This window comes from Mesoplodon mirus, assembly GCF_964341445.2.
Source record: "Mesoplodon mirus genome assembly, chromosome: 2".
In the NCBI taxonomy this organism is placed as follows: domain Eukaryota; kingdom Metazoa; phylum Chordata; class Mammalia; order Artiodactyla; family Ziphiidae; genus Mesoplodon; species Mesoplodon mirus.
Window position 1 is genome coordinate 107,748,645 of NC_138977.1, and position 20,722 is coordinate 107,769,366.

The following is a 20,722-nucleotide window of genomic DNA, read 5'->3' on the forward strand; positions in this document are numbered from 1 at the left end:
TTTTATACCTACTGATGTATATATGTCAATCCCAATCTCCCAATTCATCCCACCCCCCCTTTCCCCACTCTGGTGTCCACACATTTGTTCTCTACATCTATGTCTCTATTTCTGCTTTGCAAATAGGTTCGTCTGTACCACTTTTCTAGATTCCACATATATGCGTTAATATAAAATATTTGTTTTTCTCTTTCTGGCTTACTTCACTCTGTATGACAGTCTCTAGGTCCATCCACATCTCTACAAATGATCCAATTTCATTCCTTTTTATGTCTGAGTAATATTCCATTGTATATATGTACCACAACTTCTTTATCCATTCGTCTGTTGATGGACATTTAGGTTGCTTCCATGTCCTGGCTATTGTAAATAGGTGCTGCAGTGAACATTGGGGTGCATGTGTCTTTTTGAATTATGGTTTTCTCAGGCTATATGCCCAGTAGTAGGATTGCTGGGTCATATGGTAGCTATACTTTTAGTTTTTTAAAGAACCTCCATGCTGTTCTCCATAGTGGCCATATCAATTTACCTTCCCACCAACAGTGTAAGAGGGTTTCCTTTTCTACACACCCTCTCTAGCATTTATTGTTTGTAGACTTTTTGATGATGGCCATTCTGACTGGTGTGAGGTGATACCTCATTGTAGTTCTGATTTGCATTTCTCTAATAGTTAGTGATGTTGAGTATCTTTTCATGTGCATCTTGGCCATCTGTATGTCTTCTTTGGAGAAATGTTTATTTAGATCTTCCGCCTATTTTTTGATTGGGTTTTTTTTTTTTTATATTGAGCTGCATGAGCTGCTTGTGTATTTTGGAGATTAATCCCTTGTCAGTTTCTTCATTTGCAAGTATTTTCTCCATTCTGAGGGTTGTCTTTTCATCTTGTTTATGGTTTCCTTTGCTGTGCAAAAGCTTTTAAGTTTCATTAGGTCCCATTTGTTTATTTTTGTTTTTATTTTCATTACTCTAGGTGGTGGGTCAAAAAAGATCTTGCTGTGATTTATGTCAAAGCGTGTTCTTCCTATGTTTTCTTCTAAGAGTTTTATAGTGTCTGGTCTTACATTTAGGGCTTTAATCCATTTTGAGTTTATTTTTGTGTATGGTGTTAGGGTGTGTTCTAATTTTGTTCTTTTACATGTAGCTGTCCAGTTTTCCCAACACCACTTATTAAAGGGACTGTCTTCTCCATTGTATATTCTTGCCTCCTTTGTCATAGATTAGGTGACCATAGGTGCATGGATTTAGCTCTGGACTTTCTATCTTATTCCATTGATCTATATTTCTGTTTTTGTGGCAGTACCATACTGTCTTGATTACTGTAGCTTGGTAGTATAGTCTGAAGTCAGGGAGCCTGATTCCTCCAGCTCCGTTTTCTTTCTCAAGATTGCTTTGGCTATTCGGGGTCTTTTGTGTTTCCATATAAATTGTGAAATTTTTGTTCTAATTCTGTGGAAAATGCCATTGGTGATTTGATAGGTATTGCATTGAATCTGTAGATTGCTTTGGGTAGTATAGTCATTTTCACAATATTGATTCTTCCAATCCAAGAACATGGTATATCTCTCTATCTATTTGTGTCATCTTTGATTTCTTTCACCAGTATCGTATAGTTTTCTAAATACAGGTCTTTTGCCTCCTTAGGTAGGTTTATTCCTAGGTTCTTTATTCTTTTTGTTGCAATGGTAAATGGGATTGTTTCTGTAATTTCTCTTTCTGATCTTTCGTTGTTAGTGTATAGGAATGCAAGAGACTTCTGTGCATTAATTTTGTATCCTGCTACTTTACCAAATTCATTGATTAGCTCTAGTAGTTTTCTGGTGGCATCTTTAGGATTTTCTATGTATAGTGTCATGTCTTTTGAAACAGTGACAGTTTTCCTTCTTCTCCAATTTGGATTCCTTTTATTTCTTTTTCTTCTCTGATTGCCATGGCTAGGACTTCCAAAACTATGTTGAATAATAGTGGCGAGAGTTGACATCCTTGTCTTGTTCCTGATCTTAGAGGAAATGCTTTCAGTTTTTCACCATCAAGAATGATGTTTGCTCTGGGTTTATCATATATGGCCTTTATTATGTGGAGCTAGGTTCCCTCTATGCCCACTTTCTGGAGAGTTTTTATCATAAATGGGTGTTGAATTTTGTCAAAATTATGACTGGTACTTTTCTAGACTTTTTATTCAACCATTCACCTATCCATTCATTCATTTATTCATGCCACAAATATTTATTGAATGTCAATGTGTGCCTCCCTGTTCTAGGCATGTGTATATTGGAATAAACAAAATAGACAAAAATTCCTTCACTCAAGGAGCTAACACTCTACTGGGGAAGAATCCCAATAAACAACATAAATAACCAAAATGACAATATGTGATGTAGTGATTAAGTGGTAAGAAGAAAAATAAAGCAAGGGAAGAAATAAGAGTGTTATGGGGGAGGTTTTGTAATTTTAAATAAGGTAGCCAGGGATCCTTATGGGGTGTGTGAGTGTGTGTGTGTGTGTGTGTGTGAAAAAGAGAGCGAGCAAGCCAGCAATGACTGCCTGTTTGTAGGGCTTTTCCTCTGGGTAATTGTTGAGTGTTCAGATAATGGAGAGTGTAGGTGGTATAACTTCCCCCCTCCCTCGCAGTTTCAAAATGTCTCTCTTTAGATTTTTTTAAAGGGCAAAGCTTTCTCCACTCCTTATATTAACCATTAAAAAAGTGCTGCGGGGAATCCTCAGTGCAAGTTTATTAGCCAGATTCTTGGTGTCTGACCCTTTCTAGCTGGGTGCCTCGGGGGAAGTCACTTAACTTCTCTGAGCCTCAGGCTCCACATGTGCGAAAATGAGGGTTTTGGTGACAAGGAAGGAAATAAGATTAGATCTGAGAGGGACCTCATACCCAGCACACAGTTGATGGTCAATATATGGTGGCTTCTTTCCTTCTCTGGACAGAGCTGCCGAAAAGGCATGTTTTAGTAAAACTGAAGACTTGGGATCCACAGAATTGAGGAGTTTGCCAAACAGTCTATTAATAATAATAGCTGGCATTAATTGACCACCTATGTGCCAGGCAGAACTTTTACATGTGTGTCTCATTAAATCCTTGCAATTTAAGATGAGGCAATGGAGGCATAGACCCTCTTGCACAGCTGGTAGGTCACAGAAGCAAGGCTTGACTCCAAGTCTGGCTGACATCAACTTGTGCTCTCTTTACCAGATGCTGTGCTCTTCCTCTCCCCTGCCCTGCCCCCATGAGGAAGAGTCAAGGCTGGATGGAGCCAGAGTGTAGGGAAGGATTTTCTTATAATTTGAAAGCCCATGAAGATCTCTAGACTACCAGGTAAGGACCATTTATGACTCTGGAAAAACGTCTTTACTAAATACCATTAATTTAGTGGTTCTGAAAGTGGGGACCTGGGCTGATTGCCTGTGAATCGCCTTTTTTTTTTTTTTTTTTTTTTTTAATACATATGCTAGGACTTTATCTCTTGAAATTCTAGTTAAGTAGGTCTGGGGTAAGGCCTTGAGTGTCCATATTTTTCAACATCGTCCCGGGTGTTTCTGATTTCCAGCCAGATTTGGACACCTCCCTATGGCCCAAACTAATGATGCACCTTGCGACTCTTCTGTGCCCTTTGCTTGGTTGCCACCAGGATCATGAATTATAACTCTTCCCAATGGTAGCAAGCATGCTGGGTAATCTAATCCAGGCTTCATCTGAATCTTTGATGAAAGTACTGGGACAGTATTGCCTTGAAGCATCTAAATGGAGAGACTCCATCCTGGTCAGCCCACCAGTCAGTGTTCTTTGGCCATTGAGAGGACAGTCCATCAGCTGTTCTACCCTCCAGACCACAGCTTCCACAAGGACATTATGAGAGACCTTGTCAAATGCTTTGCTGAAATCAAGGTACACGATGTCTTTGCTGCTTCTTTCACTAAATGATCTAGAAGCCCCAACAAAAACAAAGTGCAATTGGTTGGCATAACTCTTTATCAGTGAACCCCTACTAGCTGCCAGTATCAGCAACTTCTTTTCCAAGGGCTCAGAAGTCTTCTTCTGAAAAACAGAAGAACCTACTCTCTTCTTTGTAGGTTTCCACAAATGTGAGCTGGAAAATGGTGCTCACATCAGTCAATTGTAAAACCAATTTGGGCCTCAAATGGCATCACTTAGGTCTTGATGCATTTATCTCCAGAACAAGGGCTATCGGCATGTCTAGGGACTTTGGAGAGAAGGAAGTGCTGGAATAACTCTAACCCAGTGGTGTTAAAATTGTACATTTGCCACCTTTCTTTGGTAATCAAGAAAGGAGAAAGCTATGTAGTCATTTATATTAAATGTAGATCACTTAGTTAGTCTACACTGGCAACCTCAGACCCACACCCATCCTATTGCTTTCTTGATGACGACAAATGGATCTGACCTCTCTCCTCCTCCATCACAGCAAACATGGAGTCAAAGTTCCTAACTGGGAGGGTTTTTTTTTTAATTAGTTTGTGTTTTTTATTTTATTTTTTAGAAGAGTTGATCTTTTCTTACTTTTGGGTCTAGTAATTCCCTGTGAGTCTTCAAATGCCCCAGTAAGTACTTTGAAAGTGAATTTTATTACCTTAAGGATACGGCTTAAACAACACTGTCCTATATATCGGATCTGTATGTTACCTTTCATCTTGGTGCTCATGTTTCTAGACCCTGAGTTAAACTTATTTGGTTTATTTATCCTGAAGTGTCCTATTTATATATAAAGATCAACACATTCAAAACTTATAGTATTAATACCACCTTGAAGAAGTATTCTTTACTTTAGTAATGGATTCACTATGTGATCCTTTAAGTAATGAACACAGCCAAGAAAATATATTTAAATCAATGCCCTCATTTTTATAACTGTGCATATCGTGTATGCCAGTGTATGCATGTAAGGATAGTCTTGTCATCATCCATTAGTTACTTTTCTTTCTCATAAATTAACAAACCTATACATTCTTCAGTCTTATTGTAATAATGGTTTTGAATTATTATTTTTTCTGAGCACTACATTTTAATCATTGGAGAACATGTAAAAATGTTGAAGAGTAAAATGATAGTCACCATCTATTGAGTGCATTTACATCAGGCACTGCTCTCTAAATGCCATACATGCATTAAGTTATTAAAACTACATATTACATTATGACATTATGATATAATTATTATTCTCTACCTTGAAGCATTTTGCTTTTCTTTCTTAACTATCACCCCAAATCTTATAACTCAGAGAAAGCCAGTTTTTTCCTTCCCTTGTAATAAAAAGAATTCTAATATATTAATAAAATACTTCCTCATTGCATTTTTTGCATCCTAAGTTTAACTTGAGTAGAGCTGCATGTATTAGTCTTTTATGTTAAGGTTGAAAACTTTTATTAAGGAGTGATATGAGATCTTTGTTATTAGCCCCAGGGTAGGATTTAAAGATGGCAGAGGGTTACTAAATTCATTCATTCATTTGTTCATTCTCATGACAAGAATTTATTGAGCACTTACTACATGCAGGACACTGTGGTAGACATTAGGAATACAGAGATAAATAACACACACTCTTCAAATTCTTATTCAACATCCATCACAACAAATTATCCAAGTGCAGTCTCCACTTAGGCCACTGGGCAAACATCCTGATGCATTTTAGAGGCAAGTTCCCTCTGCCCAATGCTGGCACCTTCTTCCCTGATCCTCCCTTATTCTTATCTGTGTACTATTCTTGAGGAGTACCTGAGTTTTTATTGACTTAGTTCATGCTCTATCATTCAGTCTGGATCCAAGGCTCTTGGTGGCACAGAATCCATTTAACCTCCCAGCCTTACTCCCAGAAGACTCTGCTAAGTGGATTCTTTGCATCTCATGCCGATGAAGTACCCAGTATTTTAGAGACAGAGAGGATTTTACCTAAAGACAGTGATGGTTATCTGACTCAGTGCAGATGTTAATTTAACAGTGATGCTCTCACCCAGGCCAGGGGTCATGACCCTCTCTTGGATGGTCTTTCTTCCAAACTGAGCAGATGGTCCAGCCTTGTGATTTCTCTGAAAAACTTTAAAAATACTGTTGTCTCTGAAGCTTCCTTCTACTTCACCCTTTGACCCAATGTTTGCAACTTAATTTGTAGGGACCAGTTCTTGTAAAATAGAAATGCCCTACTTAGGCTCTGATCTAAGATGTAAGTTGGATTTCCAGCAACCATGGAAATAATTAGGAGGGAGAGTGGTGGAAATAAAACCTCAAAGCAGCCAAACTGGCAGACATCAAGGCCATGCACTAAAGCCCATGCAATTTTTTCTGTTTAACAGACTTCTAGGCCTCGTGTGTTGTTTTCCTATTGCCGCTGTAACAAATCACCCCAAATTTAGTAGCTTAAAACAACACAAATTTATTGTCTTACAATTTTGGGGGGTCAGAAGTTTGAGAGGGGTCTTTCTGGGCTAGAATCAAGCTGTCAAAAACACTGCATTCCTTTCTGGAGGTTCTCAGGGAGAATCTCCTTTGCTTACCTTTTCCAGCTTCTAGCTTCCAGCTGCCTGAATTCTTTTGTTTGTGGCCCCCTTCCAATCACCAAAGCCAGCAATGGCTGGTTGAGTCTTTCTCTTATCAGATCATTCTGACACTGACTCTCCTGCCTCTGTCTTTCACTTCTAAGTACCCTTGTGATTACAGTGAGCCCAACCAGTAATTCAGAATAATCTCCACATCTCAGCTGATCAGCAACCTTAATTTTCCCTTGCCACGTAGCACAGTATATTCAGAGACTCTAGGAATTGGGACATGAACATCTTTGGGAGGCCATTATTCTGCCTTCCACACCCAGGCTCAACTACACATATCCTTAGTTCATGGTAATACAACTATGGTTATTTGATGTATGAGCTTTTAAAAGCAGGGAGCACTGAGTGGCAGACAATAGGCACAATAGCATCTACAATGGGAAATGAGAGCTGAAAGCCCAATGTCAAAAGAAGAGATCAGAACTGAAAATCAGCCACAGAACTAGCAAATCACAGAGGCTGAGGTCACAGAGAATGGGGAAAATTCTCTCTACCATGGTGCCTGGGGGGTGTTCTGTTCTATGACACAGAGCTTTAAACACTGTTCAAAACTGTAACCCTGCCTGAGTCATTAAGAAAATGTTTTTTTTTTTTTTAAAAAGAAAGAAAATGTTTTATTCAGTTTTAGAAACAAGCAGTGCACCATATTTTTTAAAAGAGGATTTTAAAAAATGAAACCATAAAACATCTAGAGGCAAATCTAGTGAATATTCATCTGATTTCTCAGTGAGAAGGATTTTCTAAGCATGAAAACAAAGGAAGGAATGAAAACAGAAAGGGAGCCATATTTTAATATAAATAGATATTAATGTTTACCTATTAAAAATAATAAGCCAAATTAAAAGGTGAACAGCAAGCTGCGAAAATTATTTGTCACAAAAATTACGTCAATAACCTTAACAGAGTTCACACAAATCAATGAGAAAAACATTAAGGCCACAAGAGAAAAATGGTATATTATATGTAGACAGTCCATAGGAGGACAAAATATTGGTGGTAAATTAGTATATGTAAATGTTTAAATTTACTGGTAATGAAAAGTGAAAACAGTTATGGCAGTTTTAACTTACCAAGTTCACACTGGTTTTTTAAAAATTGATAATATTTAATGTTGGTGGGGGCATGGTAAAATATCACTCTCATAACTTGCTGGGAGTATATAGATAGTACAAATCCTCTGGAAGGCAATTTAACACTATGTATCAAGAGCCTATAGACACATATATTTTGACATATTAATTCTACTTTTAGGTATTTATTCAAAAGAAATAGAGACAACTCTTTACGAAAAAAGATGTTCATCCTTATTTATAATAAAACAACTGATTTATCCCATGAAGGTAATGGTTAAATGAAGTATGATACATTTATATTACAGACTCTTACAGAGCCATTAAAATATATTTTCTTTCTTTTTAAAAAATTTATTTATTTATTTATTTATTTATTTATTTATTTATTTATTTATTTATTTATGGCTATGTTGGGTCTTCATTGCTGTGCACGGGCTTTCTCTAGTTGCGGTGAGCGGGGGCTACTCTTCCTTGCGGTGCGCGGGCTTCTCATTGCGGTGGCTTCTCTTGTTGCAGAGCACGGGCTCTAGGCACGCACACTTCAGTAGCTGTGGCACGTGGGCTCAGTAGTTGTGGCTTGCGGGCTCTAGAGCTCAGGCTCAGTAGTTGTGGTGCACGGGCTTAGTTGCTCCGTGGCATGTGGGATCTTCCCTGGCCAGGGCTCAGACCCATGTCCCCTGCATTGGCAGGCAGATTCTTAACCACTGCACCACCAGGGAAGCCCCAACATATTTTCAAAGAATGTTTAATGATATAGAAAATATTAAGTGAATTGTGTCATTTATTCTATATTAAAGCAGACATTTCATGCAGAATAAGGTTAGAGAAATTACATCAAATGCTAACAGAGTTATAGGTTTGTGAGTAACTTTTGCCTTAGTTTTTCTTTTCAAAATTTTCAAGCTTTTAAAAATAAGCATATGTTTACTTTTATACTCAGAATTATTTTGTTTTTCATAATCAAAAGTAAAGATGTATATACACTTTAAAAAGATTTTCAGATAAAATGGCTTAATTGTTTTGGGGTCTGAAGCTTCAGTTATGTAGACAATTCATCTATATGAAATCTTTTCTCGCAAAATGGTGGATAAGACATTGGTATACTTTGGAAATACTGGCCTACTTGAGTAAAAGATTAACTTCATATAATTTGGTTAAGTGTTTGGCTTATGACAGCATTTTCCCAAGTGTGTTTCAGGAAAATGGAGTACTTTAAGTTGTCTTGTGAGAAAAAGTATTTGGAGTTCAAATACAGTTAGAAAATACTATATACTGTATTCCCTTCTCAGAGAGTCACAATTCACATTAGCATTTTCAAGGCTCTGAAAAGTCCTTCAGGAATGAAACCTGCTTAGTTTTGTTTAAAGCAGAGTTTCTCAAAGTAGTACTTTTCAGAATTCTCTTGAGTAACACCTATTAATATCTTGCCACAAATCATGTTTCCTGTATGTTACACACTTTGGAAAATCGTGGGTTTAAGAAAAGATCAACTGACTCACTTATTTTAGCTCACAACTTTGTAGACTATGAAGCTAGATGATGTGAGTCCAGTTTGGGTGAACTTTTTAGGGACTGTCAGGGAAATTCTAGCTGGGAGGAGGAAAAGGTTATGATTCGGCAGACCTGAGGCTCTGTGTGGTAGCTGTATGCTTGGGAAGACTGGAAGCTCTTTCAAGTTACGAGGTTCCCCTGTCCTACATTGCATCACCAGCCCCAAGCCAGTGAATAGCTGCTTGCCTAGAGTCCTTTGACCTGCTGAAGGTTTTCCTTTCCAAGCACAGTATGCCCGATGGGGATGGGACTTTCCAGGCACCGAATCTGAAGGGAGACTGCATGTCCAACTTCCTGCTCCAGACTGCAGAATAATGTGCAATCCCTTAACACACCTGTTACATCTGAGAGGGTGTGATGAGAGAGTCCACTGCTAGAAAGTAAACCTTGTGTTAAAAGATAAAGAATACAGGTGGATTCTCAGATAGCATTCTTTAAGTGTCCTGTTATACTCCTGGAGCCTCTGCCTCTTTTCTCTGGCTTCAACAGACTCTCTCCTAGGAAGAGGTGGAAATGGGAAAGAGGGAAGGGAAGAGTCTGGTGAGAAACATATGCCATCCTACTTAGATTCACAGATCTTCCTATAACTCTAGGGTAGACAGGGAGCTTCATGACCATCTCATCCAGTGGCTTGTGGATATCTAGGGTATATTGGACAGAGTGACCTTTAGGGGGCCTCTAGATCCATATTTAACACTTCAACCACAGCAACTCTGCTTTTTAATATATTGGCGCTGCAGGTTAAAATTTTGAGAAAAGTCACCAGCTGCTAAAAGAAACAGTTGAAGACAATGGGTCTAGTCCAGCTGCATGCATGATTCTCTGCAGCAAGCAGTCATGCATCTTCTTTTCAGACCCCTCCAGTAACAGGGAGCTCATTATTATTCCATATTTGGTCGTATGCTATGTGAAACAGAAATCTGCTTCCCTGAGACTCGTACCCATTTGTTCCAGTTCTGCTTTCTGGAGACAGATAGAAATAGTTTAAACCAATTTCCAACTTTAAGCTCTACCAGGGCAGGGACTTTGTCACTTTTGTTCTTTGGTGCCTCTCTGGAACAATTCCTGGCATGCAGTGGGAGCTTAATAAATGATTATTGAATAAATGAATGAATGAGTACCTTCATGTATCTGTTGTAAGATTACCTAATGACTTGGGTCTTAAAAACTGACACAACCTAAGGGCTCATGTGATGACAACTTCAATGTCCCTCCTTGGCCTGTGTCTTCTCTGTCAAAGAAGTCTGGGATAGAGTGCCAGTATGCTAAGGTTCGTTGGGTGTGAGACAAGGACCTTTGGGATTTAACTTATTCTGCACAGTGTTTCTGAAAAAAAGCTAAAACAGGCACTGCATAAAAGCAACTTGATAACATGAGGAAAGCTGCCAGCCTCTTGTCAGGGAATGAAGTATGACCCAAGCATGAGGATCATGCGTACATGCCCTCATCATTGGTAGTCACCAATATAGTAGGAATTGAGAGGCACTGGAAAGTCCCACCAGCTCCCATGATAGGACCAGAAACTTCACCGCTAGAGAGTTATTCCCTTGGGTAAAGTATTCATATCTCCTCTAAATGTAAACACTGGTCTTATTGAATTGCCAGCACCTTGGAGTGAATTAAGTGATTGGGTTGTTTTCTTTAAGGATAAGAGGCCTTCAAGATGCTGAATTCTGGGGGAGAACTTCTCCGAGAGAGAAGAAGCAAAGGCAAGTGAGCTGGAGGGGGAAAAGAAAGTACATTTTGTTTGACTTGATACATGCGCAGGCCCCCTGCAAGCTACTTTGTTGTAGAAAAGGCAATTTGGGGCAGAACTTTAGCCTGGCTCCATATAAACCTTTTGAAACTGCAGAAGAACCCTTCTCCCACTCCACCCCACTGTTGTGAGTCTCCCATGTAAATTAAAGTAATGGAACCAGTGCACGCAAACATGCTGGAAGATGGATGCTGAATGCGTTCAAATGACTATCAGGCTGTTGGGGAAGGTGTCCAAGCTTGCCTGGGGCCATCCTCTCACCACAGAAGGGAAAAACCAATCCCTGACAAGCACAGGGCTGATTATTAGCCGTGTGATGAAGTGTTACTTCCTGTACAGGACATTCACAATTCTTGAGAAACTCTTTCTCAATCAGAGCGAGTGAGTTTTAGAAAATGAAGGCCTTTGTTTTCTTCCTCTATGTGTGTGCTCCCCGCTTCCCTGAACTTCCCCCAAATCACACACCCTACCCCAGAGGAAAGATTTGATTTGGGAGTGTGTGTGCCCACACTCAGGGGAGACAGTTAGAAAAATGCAATTTACCTGTCTTAATAGAACTTGAATGACCCATCCAGACATCTCTTCCATAGTCCTTTCAGCCAAATGTTGCTTTTTTTTCCTTTCCAGGTAATGCAAGTAATATCATTATCCATGTGGGGGTGTGTTTACTATTTTGAGATCACATTAACATTACTCATTTAACGATCTGCAATGTTTTGAAACCACTATGTCTCACCATGTCCCAGAGTGGGATTTTTTTCTCTACTATGCTTTGATTGATAAGGACCACCTATGACCGTGACCTTTAAGATGCACAATTCGCGGGGTATGAGATTGGGCGAAAGGAGGCAAAGACCACTCTGTCAGCAGGATTGACGTTGACTCCTGTTCAGCAAATGCAGTGCACACTTCATGGCAGGTTGGATGCTTTCTGAACTGGTGGAGGGCTCAGGAAGCTGTGCTGAGCTGCTCAGACTGAGCAACTGAGACTGCAACTTGACGCTATCAAAGGCGGCTTCTTGGATTTTCAATTCTGGTTGATTTGAAGGATAATGAGGCACTGTCTTCTCTTACTGATCAAACACGGAATAAATGCCTGTTTCATGGCAGGCCCTGCACACTGGAGCGAGGGTAAAGACAAATAAGTTGTCATTCCCACCCTTAAGTTTTTCAGTCTAGCAGAGAGACAGACATGTAAATAAGTGTGGTAGATACCTGACAGAGATATACTGTGGTAGATCAGAGAAAGTAGTCAGCTCTCTGAGGAGGGGGAGAGGGACGGGGCCTTTGTTAATAATAGGCACTTGTCTAGGTGGGAATGAGATGGAAAGGCAAATGGAAAAAAAAAAATCTGTTTGCATTTGCAAATATATGGAACAGCATGGAAAAGTATGGAGCAGCATGATGCTTTGGGGAACATCTAGAAGCTTGATGCCCAGGATATAAGTTGTAGAGAGGGAAGGGAGAATAGTAGTAATGAAATACAGCAGTCAAATCAAAGGGCCCCTGGCAGGCTCTGAAAATGTGTTTTTATTCCACCGTGTAAGCAATGGGGAGCCAATGGCTAGGCTTTAAGTAAGGTAGTGACTTACCAGAGTTTCATTTTGGAAAGATCACTTGGGTATGTGTGGGGAGAATGGGTCAGAAGATGGCAAGACAGGAGGCAGGAAAACTAGTTGAGAGGCTATTAAACGAATTCAAGAAAGACGTAAGAATTGCAATTAAGGCAGTGGGTGTGCGGATTAGAGAAAGTTTTGAAAGATATAAATCCCAAGACCCAGTGGACATATAGCAGGGGCGGGAGTGGAAGTTAAAGGAAAATGAGAAATCTAAGATGACACCCAGAGTTCTGGTTTGAGTGACTACAGATGATGTGGAGAGAAGAGGGTGTAAGAGAGAATTAATTCAGTTTTGTGCATGTTGAATTTGAGATGCCTGTGGGATATCCAAGAGGAGAGGCACAGCATGCAGTTGGTTATGTGGGTTTGAGGCTCAAAAAGTAGGTCAGAGAGGACCAGAAAAATATGAAAGTTTGTTTGGATGTTGGTGGTAGTTAAAGTCATGGCAGAGGATGGCTATATCCTGTGAGAAGGACAGAAAACCAAGGATAGATCCTTCAACTCATCAACTGAAAGCAGTGAGCAAAGAAAGAGGGGCCAGGAAGGGAAACTGAAGAAGGGAAAACTGTGGCAAGGAAGGTAGGGAAGAGGGTTTCGAGATGAAGAGACTGGTTGACAGTGTCATATCCTTCAGGGAGGCCAGGGAGGTGGAGACTCACCCACTGGGTAAGGCATCCAGTGATCTTGAAGGAGAGCAGCTACAGTGGGGCTACAGAGGGGCAGTAGGTGTGAGGTCAGATGAGAGTAGGTGGGGAGCATTCAGGTGTAAGGAAATGGAGACTGTGAGTGTTGACAGTGCATTCAGAAGGTTTGCCTGTGAAAGGAGAGAGCATCAGCAAAATACTTAGGACTACTAATTTTGATATGACTACCGATTTTGTCTGGAAGTTATTTTACAAGCAGAAATGCTAGGGCAGCCTGATGAGACAGGAAAGGTTGCAGACTTTTCAACTACGGAGCACTTCCCACTGTGTTCAAGGCCCTGGGCTGGGTACTTTTGTATCATAGTCTTGAGTATTTTTCTTTCATCTCATTCTTTCCTTTTCCTCCATGTTTGTTGCTGTCCTCCCCACCCCGCTTCCTGATTCTCGCTCTATTGTAACTAGGCTTGCTCCTTGAGGGCGTTTGAGGTCTTGGTGCAATATTAGAAGTACAAGACTTTCTCAAAATATTTGAATAAGCAAGGCTAAAAATAATAAATAATAAATGTTAAACAGCAATAAATAATGTCATTAAACCCTAGTAAACTGTTAAAAAGAATGTAGGCAAGAAAGCTGTCAGAATGGAAGTTGGGGTGCAGTCCCGACCATGTCAGGAGAGCAAACACAGAAGCCCAGGGTGGCCAATATGTGTTTTAGGAGGTTGTGGTGCCTGGCATCCATCACACAGTGTTAGCCTGCCCCTGTGTTGTTTTTAACAGCATATCCTAAACCCAGCCGCTTCTAATTGTATAATTGTAGAGTTGTAATCACCTATTTCAAAGAGCTGGGAGCCTCAGACAACTGAAAAATCAAAATGCAGATGTGACAACAATACCAGAGACACACCTTCCTGAGTGCAGAGGTGGTGAAACAAAAAAAGTAATGGGTGGAACAACTGTCAGGGTTTCCAACTTCTCTGATTTGGAAGGAGTCATTAGGTAAATAAATAGCACACTCCCACTCACTCCAGCAGAAATCAGAATGGCCCAGTGGGTAAATCAGGAGTTGTAATAGAAGTTGTAATGTTTCCGCATTGAGGTTTCAGTAGGACTCAGGATTCAGTGGGGCCCTTGACAGTTTGTGAAGTAGTCCAAGTTGAGGCCTTCCCATCTCTTCTTCTAGCATCCTTCTTCCCTCCTAGACAATGACTTTTATATTACAAGCTCAGAGTAAGTACCAGGCACTGAACATATTCATTCATTTGCATCTTGCAACTACCCTACAGGATGGATACTATTATTATCCTTATTTTACAGATAAAGAAACTGAGGTTTGGAGGATTAAGTAACTTGATCAAGACACATTGCTAGGTGATTTAGATGTGTCTGACTCTTATGTCCGTGCTTTTAATCACTTAGCAGTAAAGCTACAGCCAAGATATAATCTTTGAGTTTTGCCCTCAGTTGGCTATTATTTCCTTTTAGAGCGTTACTCCTCGCAAAGTTTTTTTGGGACTGGAAAAGGCTTCAAGAATCTTTAATGTGACACAAGTCACTTCCTGCTTTGATATATAATGCATTCATGAAAAAAGTGAAAATCAAGGGTACAGATATCAAGCAAGAGCCACAGATTCTATCTGGTTTGGTTAAGATGGAGGAGGACTTCCAGAGGAGGACTTTTACTTATTTAAAAAATAATTATAAAAGTGCTAACTATGCTTTGCCTTCTGGACACTATATTTGGCACTACAGTCCCAGAATTTTACCCATGCTCTTTATTTTATTTATTTATTTATTTATTTATGGCTTTGTTGGGTCTGCATTGCTGCACGTGGGCTTTCTCTAGTTGCAGCGAGCGGGGGCTACTCTTCCTTGCGGTGAGTGGGCTTCTCATTGCGGTGGCTTCTCTTGTTGAGAACACGGGCTCTAGGCACGCAGGCTTCGGTAGTTGTGGCATGAGGGCTCAGTAGTTGTGGCTCGTGGGCTGTAGAGCGCACAGTAGTTGTGGCACATGGGCTTAGCTGCTCCGCGGCATGTGGGATCTTCCCGGACCAGGGCTCGAACCTGTGTCCCCTGCAAAAGCAGGCAGATTCTTAACCACTGTGCCACCAGGGAAGTCCCACCCATGCTCTTTAATTTGTTCTTTTTATTCATAATTGAACATACAGTCAACCTCTCCTCCCTTGAGTATCCAATCACAGCTAAAGACTGGCCACTTGTAGCATACCTAATGATTTCTATTTTTGTCTTAATTTTATTAAATTAATGAGGTCTCTCTGCTTATTTTCACTAACACCAGCACTTTCTTTTTCTGTTTCCCCCTCATTTTTGTAAATGAATATTTGAATATTCAGACAATTGCATGAATCTTCCGTTACCAAGGTGGTGCTGTTGTCAAAACTGAACAGTTGTTCATCTCCGTTTTGGGGAACCCCCTAGTGTTCTTTTGTCAAATAACGAATGAACTTATGAACTCAGTGTGTGAAAAATAATTTAGGGGTAGGACTGTCTATGGCATTAAAAGTGTTGTCTATAAGATAGTTAACATACGACAGTCAAAGGACTGTAAATAGATCGGTTTAAGGAGGGCTTAGTATGTGTGCTTCGCCATGTGCAAGGCTTTGGGAACACTAAGAATGGCCTGCCACTCCATGGTCCTTTTAAATGAACCTGATTATTAAGGTGATATTTGGGGTTAAGAGGAATGGTGCCAAATTTCTTTGGCCAAACTTTCTAGGTGACTGCTGCATAGTCTCTTTGAAATAAAGGGCTTCAACACACATTTATTAAGAAGGTACTAGGTGCTGGGAACTAGCCCAGCTGAGGACAAAGAGATATGGTGATGATCCCTAAGGATCCTTCAGACCAGTAGGGAAACAGATAAATAGATAAGCCCATTACAATGTAGTAAATGTGTTGATCGAGTATAAACAGGGTGCTATGGGACCATAGGAAGGACTCCCAGATCATCCTGAGAATTTAAGGAAGTCTTCCTGGAAGAGTCCTGAAGACCAGGTAGGAATTAGCCAAGTATGGGGAAGGAGAAAGGATGTTTTAGATAGAAGGAATAGCATGAACAAAAATGCACACATGCATTTAGGGTCATAGTTCTGAATCTCTATGAGACAGAGAGTGGGAGATGAGGTTGGAGAATTGTAGAAGGACCAGGTCATGCTAAATACTACATGAAATGTCTCATGTCACTGCATCGAGGAGTGGACCATGTATAATACAAATGGCTCCTCGTTCATTATTTGTTATAGACATACTGGAGTAATTTTTGGTTTTTCCTCAAATATAACTAAAACCACCTTCCTACTTCCATGATTAGCCAAGTTTGGAACTCTTTGAGTGAACCCTGAAAAAAAATGCAAACATAGAAAAATACTGCCACCTGGAAGAGCAGTTATTCTCCAAGGATTATAACACACAAACTAAGTTTCTAATGAGGCTTCAAGAAATGAAGAGAAGTCAGTTTTTCCCTAGCTATAATCCTATCACTAGACCAAGATTCACCGGGGTCAACTTTAGACAGATTCATCCCACTGCAATGGGAGAAGTAGATTATGGTAATCATATCCATGATTATAGTAATCATGATCTCCAGTGGTCTTTTACATGAGGGGAGTATCTATCTCAGCCCTTTTCAAAATACTTGAGCTGTAGCTGGAACTGTTTAACACCTCTGACCCCCCTCCTAGGACTGCCCAGCAGACCCCCTCTTGTTAGCATTCTCCATCTCACTGTTCCTTACTCAGTATTTGTGGTATTCCACAGCTCAGCTCCCCAAATGTATTTTTTAACAGGTTCATTGAGATATAATTCTCATATCATACAATTTACCCAACATCCCTCTGATGTATTTACAGAGTTGTACATCTATCACTACAATCAATTTTAGAACATTTTCACCACCTGAAAAAGAAATCCCATACCCTTTAGCCATCACTGTCCAACCTCCCATGCCCCTCAGCCCTAGGCACCACTTGCTAATCTACTTTCTGTGTCTATAGATTTTCCTATTTTAGAAATTTCATATAAATGGAATTATATAATATGTGGTCCTCTGTGAATGGCTTCTTTCATTGCTTACCTTTTGCTTAAATTAACTGTCACGTACTTATTTGACCTCAAAATCTTGTCCCTGGATACTAAATGGGTATTTTCCTCTTGGCTTCATGCACCATATTATCCCAACCCTGGCTAGATGCTCTAAGCAGCTTGAACAGCTACTTACTTAGCCTGTCATCAGAGTATAGGAACTAGACAAGTCGGGGCAAAGGTAGGACATGGCAGGGGCATGTAACAGGGAATTGGACAAGTTCCCCCCCCCACAAGTTGGCCCCAATTTCTCTTTCCCTCTAGTTGACTTTCTGCTGCTGTTGCCCAAAGGCATGCAGTGAGAATGGTGAGTGGGGAAGAATGTCCTCCAAAATGCGTACCTTGAAGGTGACAGCATTTTTTCTTTTATTTCTCTCAGCTATTTCTACTCCATTCTTTCTCACAGTCCAAGTTCAGTTGACTGGTTATAATCAGATGTGCCTGACTGTTCTGGTAGCTGCATGGGCAGCTCAGGGAGCATCCTTGGTCTGTGACCAGCCCTTTCCCTTGGCACACCAGAGAATTAAGAGAAAAGCTGGAAAAGGTGACCCCTCCCCACCTCCCTTCACCTCCCTTCTTTTACCTTTGGAGCACCGAAAGAGACTATTTTACAGATTACAACAATTTACTGAAAACAGTGCACCTCTTATTTCACTGAGTTCCCTTGGGGATCATCATTTCAGTTAGATCCATGAATCCTCTTTACATATTTATCTGCAAAGACTGTAGAAAATGCTTTGTCATCGCAAAGAGGAGGAAATCTTTCTTGCGTTTACTATCTGCAGGTAGGATGAGGAACAACTTTCCTTTGATGTCACATTATTTCTTTTAAAGAAGGCATTGACTACACAGGTTGTAGCCTGGATGGTGATGTGGAATACCTTCAGATATTTCATCCTCCCTGGTTATATCAGTTAGCCAGGAAATACAGCAGTGACTAGACATGAGGGACCTTATGATGAGGTTGTGAGTTCAGACATCCCCAGTGTCGGGCTTGTGCAAAGAGGAAACTGGGAGGAGGAACTGTTCATCAGTACCCATCCTCACCCACGCGTCTATAATTACCAACAACGGTTGCAGTGCAACCCAAAAACATAAACATGATGAACTGTCTAAAGCCCAGGACTCTATTTATAGTCTCTACAGACCTGCTAATAGCCCTAATACCATCCTTGAAACAGAACCCACATTGGGAGCAGGGGGCAAAGGGGCGGTCTCTGTTGTGAGATGAAGTAGTAACTTTGTACCTCCAGTTCAACATGGTCCATGTATGAATGACTGTCAAAAACATCCAACAATTCTGAGAGAGGCATACCTCAAAATAAACATTTTCCTGGGAAGGGCAGACAAGAACATACAGCCAAAGGATTTCCAACTCAGACTTGGAAATTACAGGGTTTAATTGGAAGGCGTGACAGGGCACGTCATCGTTGTTTGGACATTTGACCTGAATTGTGTTTGTTCAGGCAAGATAGGAAGTGGTCAAGAAGAAGTGTGACACAGTGGAAAAAGCAGGGGTTGGGAGTCAGTTCCACATTTAGCTGGGTGGCCTTGAACAAATTTCTAGATTTCTCTGAACCTCAGTTTTCTCCTCTATAAAATGGGACTACTAAAAATATCTACCTCATAGGGAGCTGTTAGCATCACATATGGCATATAGATCCTCAAAACTGGAGTTTTTTTATGAACATAATTATTCATAATGCATTATTATAAATCAGGATTTCTTAAAGATTTGTCCCATATAACTCACAGTTGGTAATTCTCTCATGTTTTTGAGATGGTCCATATTATTAAAAAAAAAAAGAAACTTTAAAGAACTGAAGGATATTTTTAGAAGTTCTTCTCCTACATAACTCCTACAAAGCTATTTCAGACTGTTGAAAATAATGTTTGCTCTATATGTATATTCAACATTCAAAGATAATATTTATTTATATAGTGTAGTTGCAAATTCCATCTCTTTGCACACTTTAATAAGGAGCAATCCATTTGATAAGATTAGTAAGTGATATTATGTCTTTTAATATTCAGGAAAACAAAACATAGAAATTCTATATCTTGGTAAAATTTTATTAAATCTACAGAGAATCAGAGAGCTCATTGCAACCAATCTCCCCCCACCACCAAAATATTATCTACAACATCCCTGAGATGTGGGCACTCAGCTCCTGCTTGAACTCTTCAAGAATTAGGGATCCAGAGGCAATCCATTCCATTCTGGGGGCCACTGAAATGGTTAAGAATTTCTTCCTTCTGTTGAACCCAACTAGATCTCTCTGTTATTCTCATTTATTGGTCCAGTTTATCCCTTGGGAACAAAACAGAACAAACTCTTTCCTCTACATGATGGCCCATCAAACTTCAGACGAATGAGACCAGGGCTCTCCAAGTCTTTTCCTCTCCGGGCAAACATTCTTGGCTCTCTCACATAGCCACAGGAAAACTCCTGATCTCTTGCTCAGTTAAATTCCTTTTTGGTGGGTTTATTTATTTTTTATTTTTTGAGCATTATAGTCACTCCTTTCCTTCTCTTTCAAGCTGCTTTTGATTCTCTATATGTGGACTGAATGCAAGTGTATAAACTACATGCAACTGTGTTTTCCCCTCTGTCCCTCAACTACTTTGAACCACTCCGTTTCCCTAAGTTTGTTCTTGCATGTTAGGGAATATAGATCTCATTTTGCTTTCATATTAATCCAAGCTAAAAGTGGTTTGGAGGTAAATCTGCAGGAAAAAAAATCATGTAGGGCATTCCAAAGTCAAAAAGAAATTAACTTTTAATTATCCAGCTTAGGGTTTTCTAAGTGAATACAGATGATTATCCATGTGCTCTTGAGAGCATCATATACATTTGTATGTGAACATGTATAAAACCTATAGCCACGAAGCCCTATACTACAATCATTGCACCAGGACCAAATTGATATTCACTTTTTACTTCTCAGATGATCCTAGATATGATGATAATAATAGTAGTAATAATAATAACAGCAGCAATGACACATAACTTTCTGAGAGTTTGCTACCTCTTAGGCACCATGTTAAAAACCCTATCTTTTTAATACCAAAAAAATTACATGTTAGATGTTATTATCCCCATTTACAGATGAGGAAGATCAGGTCTTCGAATGTTGAAGTAATCTTGCCCAGGGTCCCAGGGTGAGTAATTGGCCACTGTCAGTGTCAGGATCTGAGCCATGATTGTCTAATCCCAAAGTCCAGGCAACTGGATTCCAAGCAGCTGCTGTTTGGTTATTTAAAGTCAGAATGGCACAGACAGGAAGAGCAGGAATACTGCAAGGATTCATTAAACCATGGATTCAAAGAGTGTGTCATTACCATGCCCAGCTGGACCGAAGAGAAAGGTACCCAGGGCCAGAGTCTGGGACCACCAGAGGATCCCCGACACAGGTGT

The 20,722-nt window shown here is 40.1% G+C and overlaps 1 long non-coding RNA gene across 1 annotated transcript in view; it reads left to right on the plus strand.

Annotated features, from left to right (window-relative positions):
* The window catches only part of LOC309814521, a 253,767-nt gene that overhangs the window by 154,271 nt on the left and 78,774 nt on the right, over window positions 1-20,722 (plus strand). Inside the window, exon 5 of the long non-coding RNA XR_014295715.1 lies at window positions 3,200-3,322. This is a non-coding gene — a long non-coding RNA (uncharacterized lncRNA). The remainder of the gene's footprint in view (window positions 1-3,199; window positions 3,323-20,722) is intronic.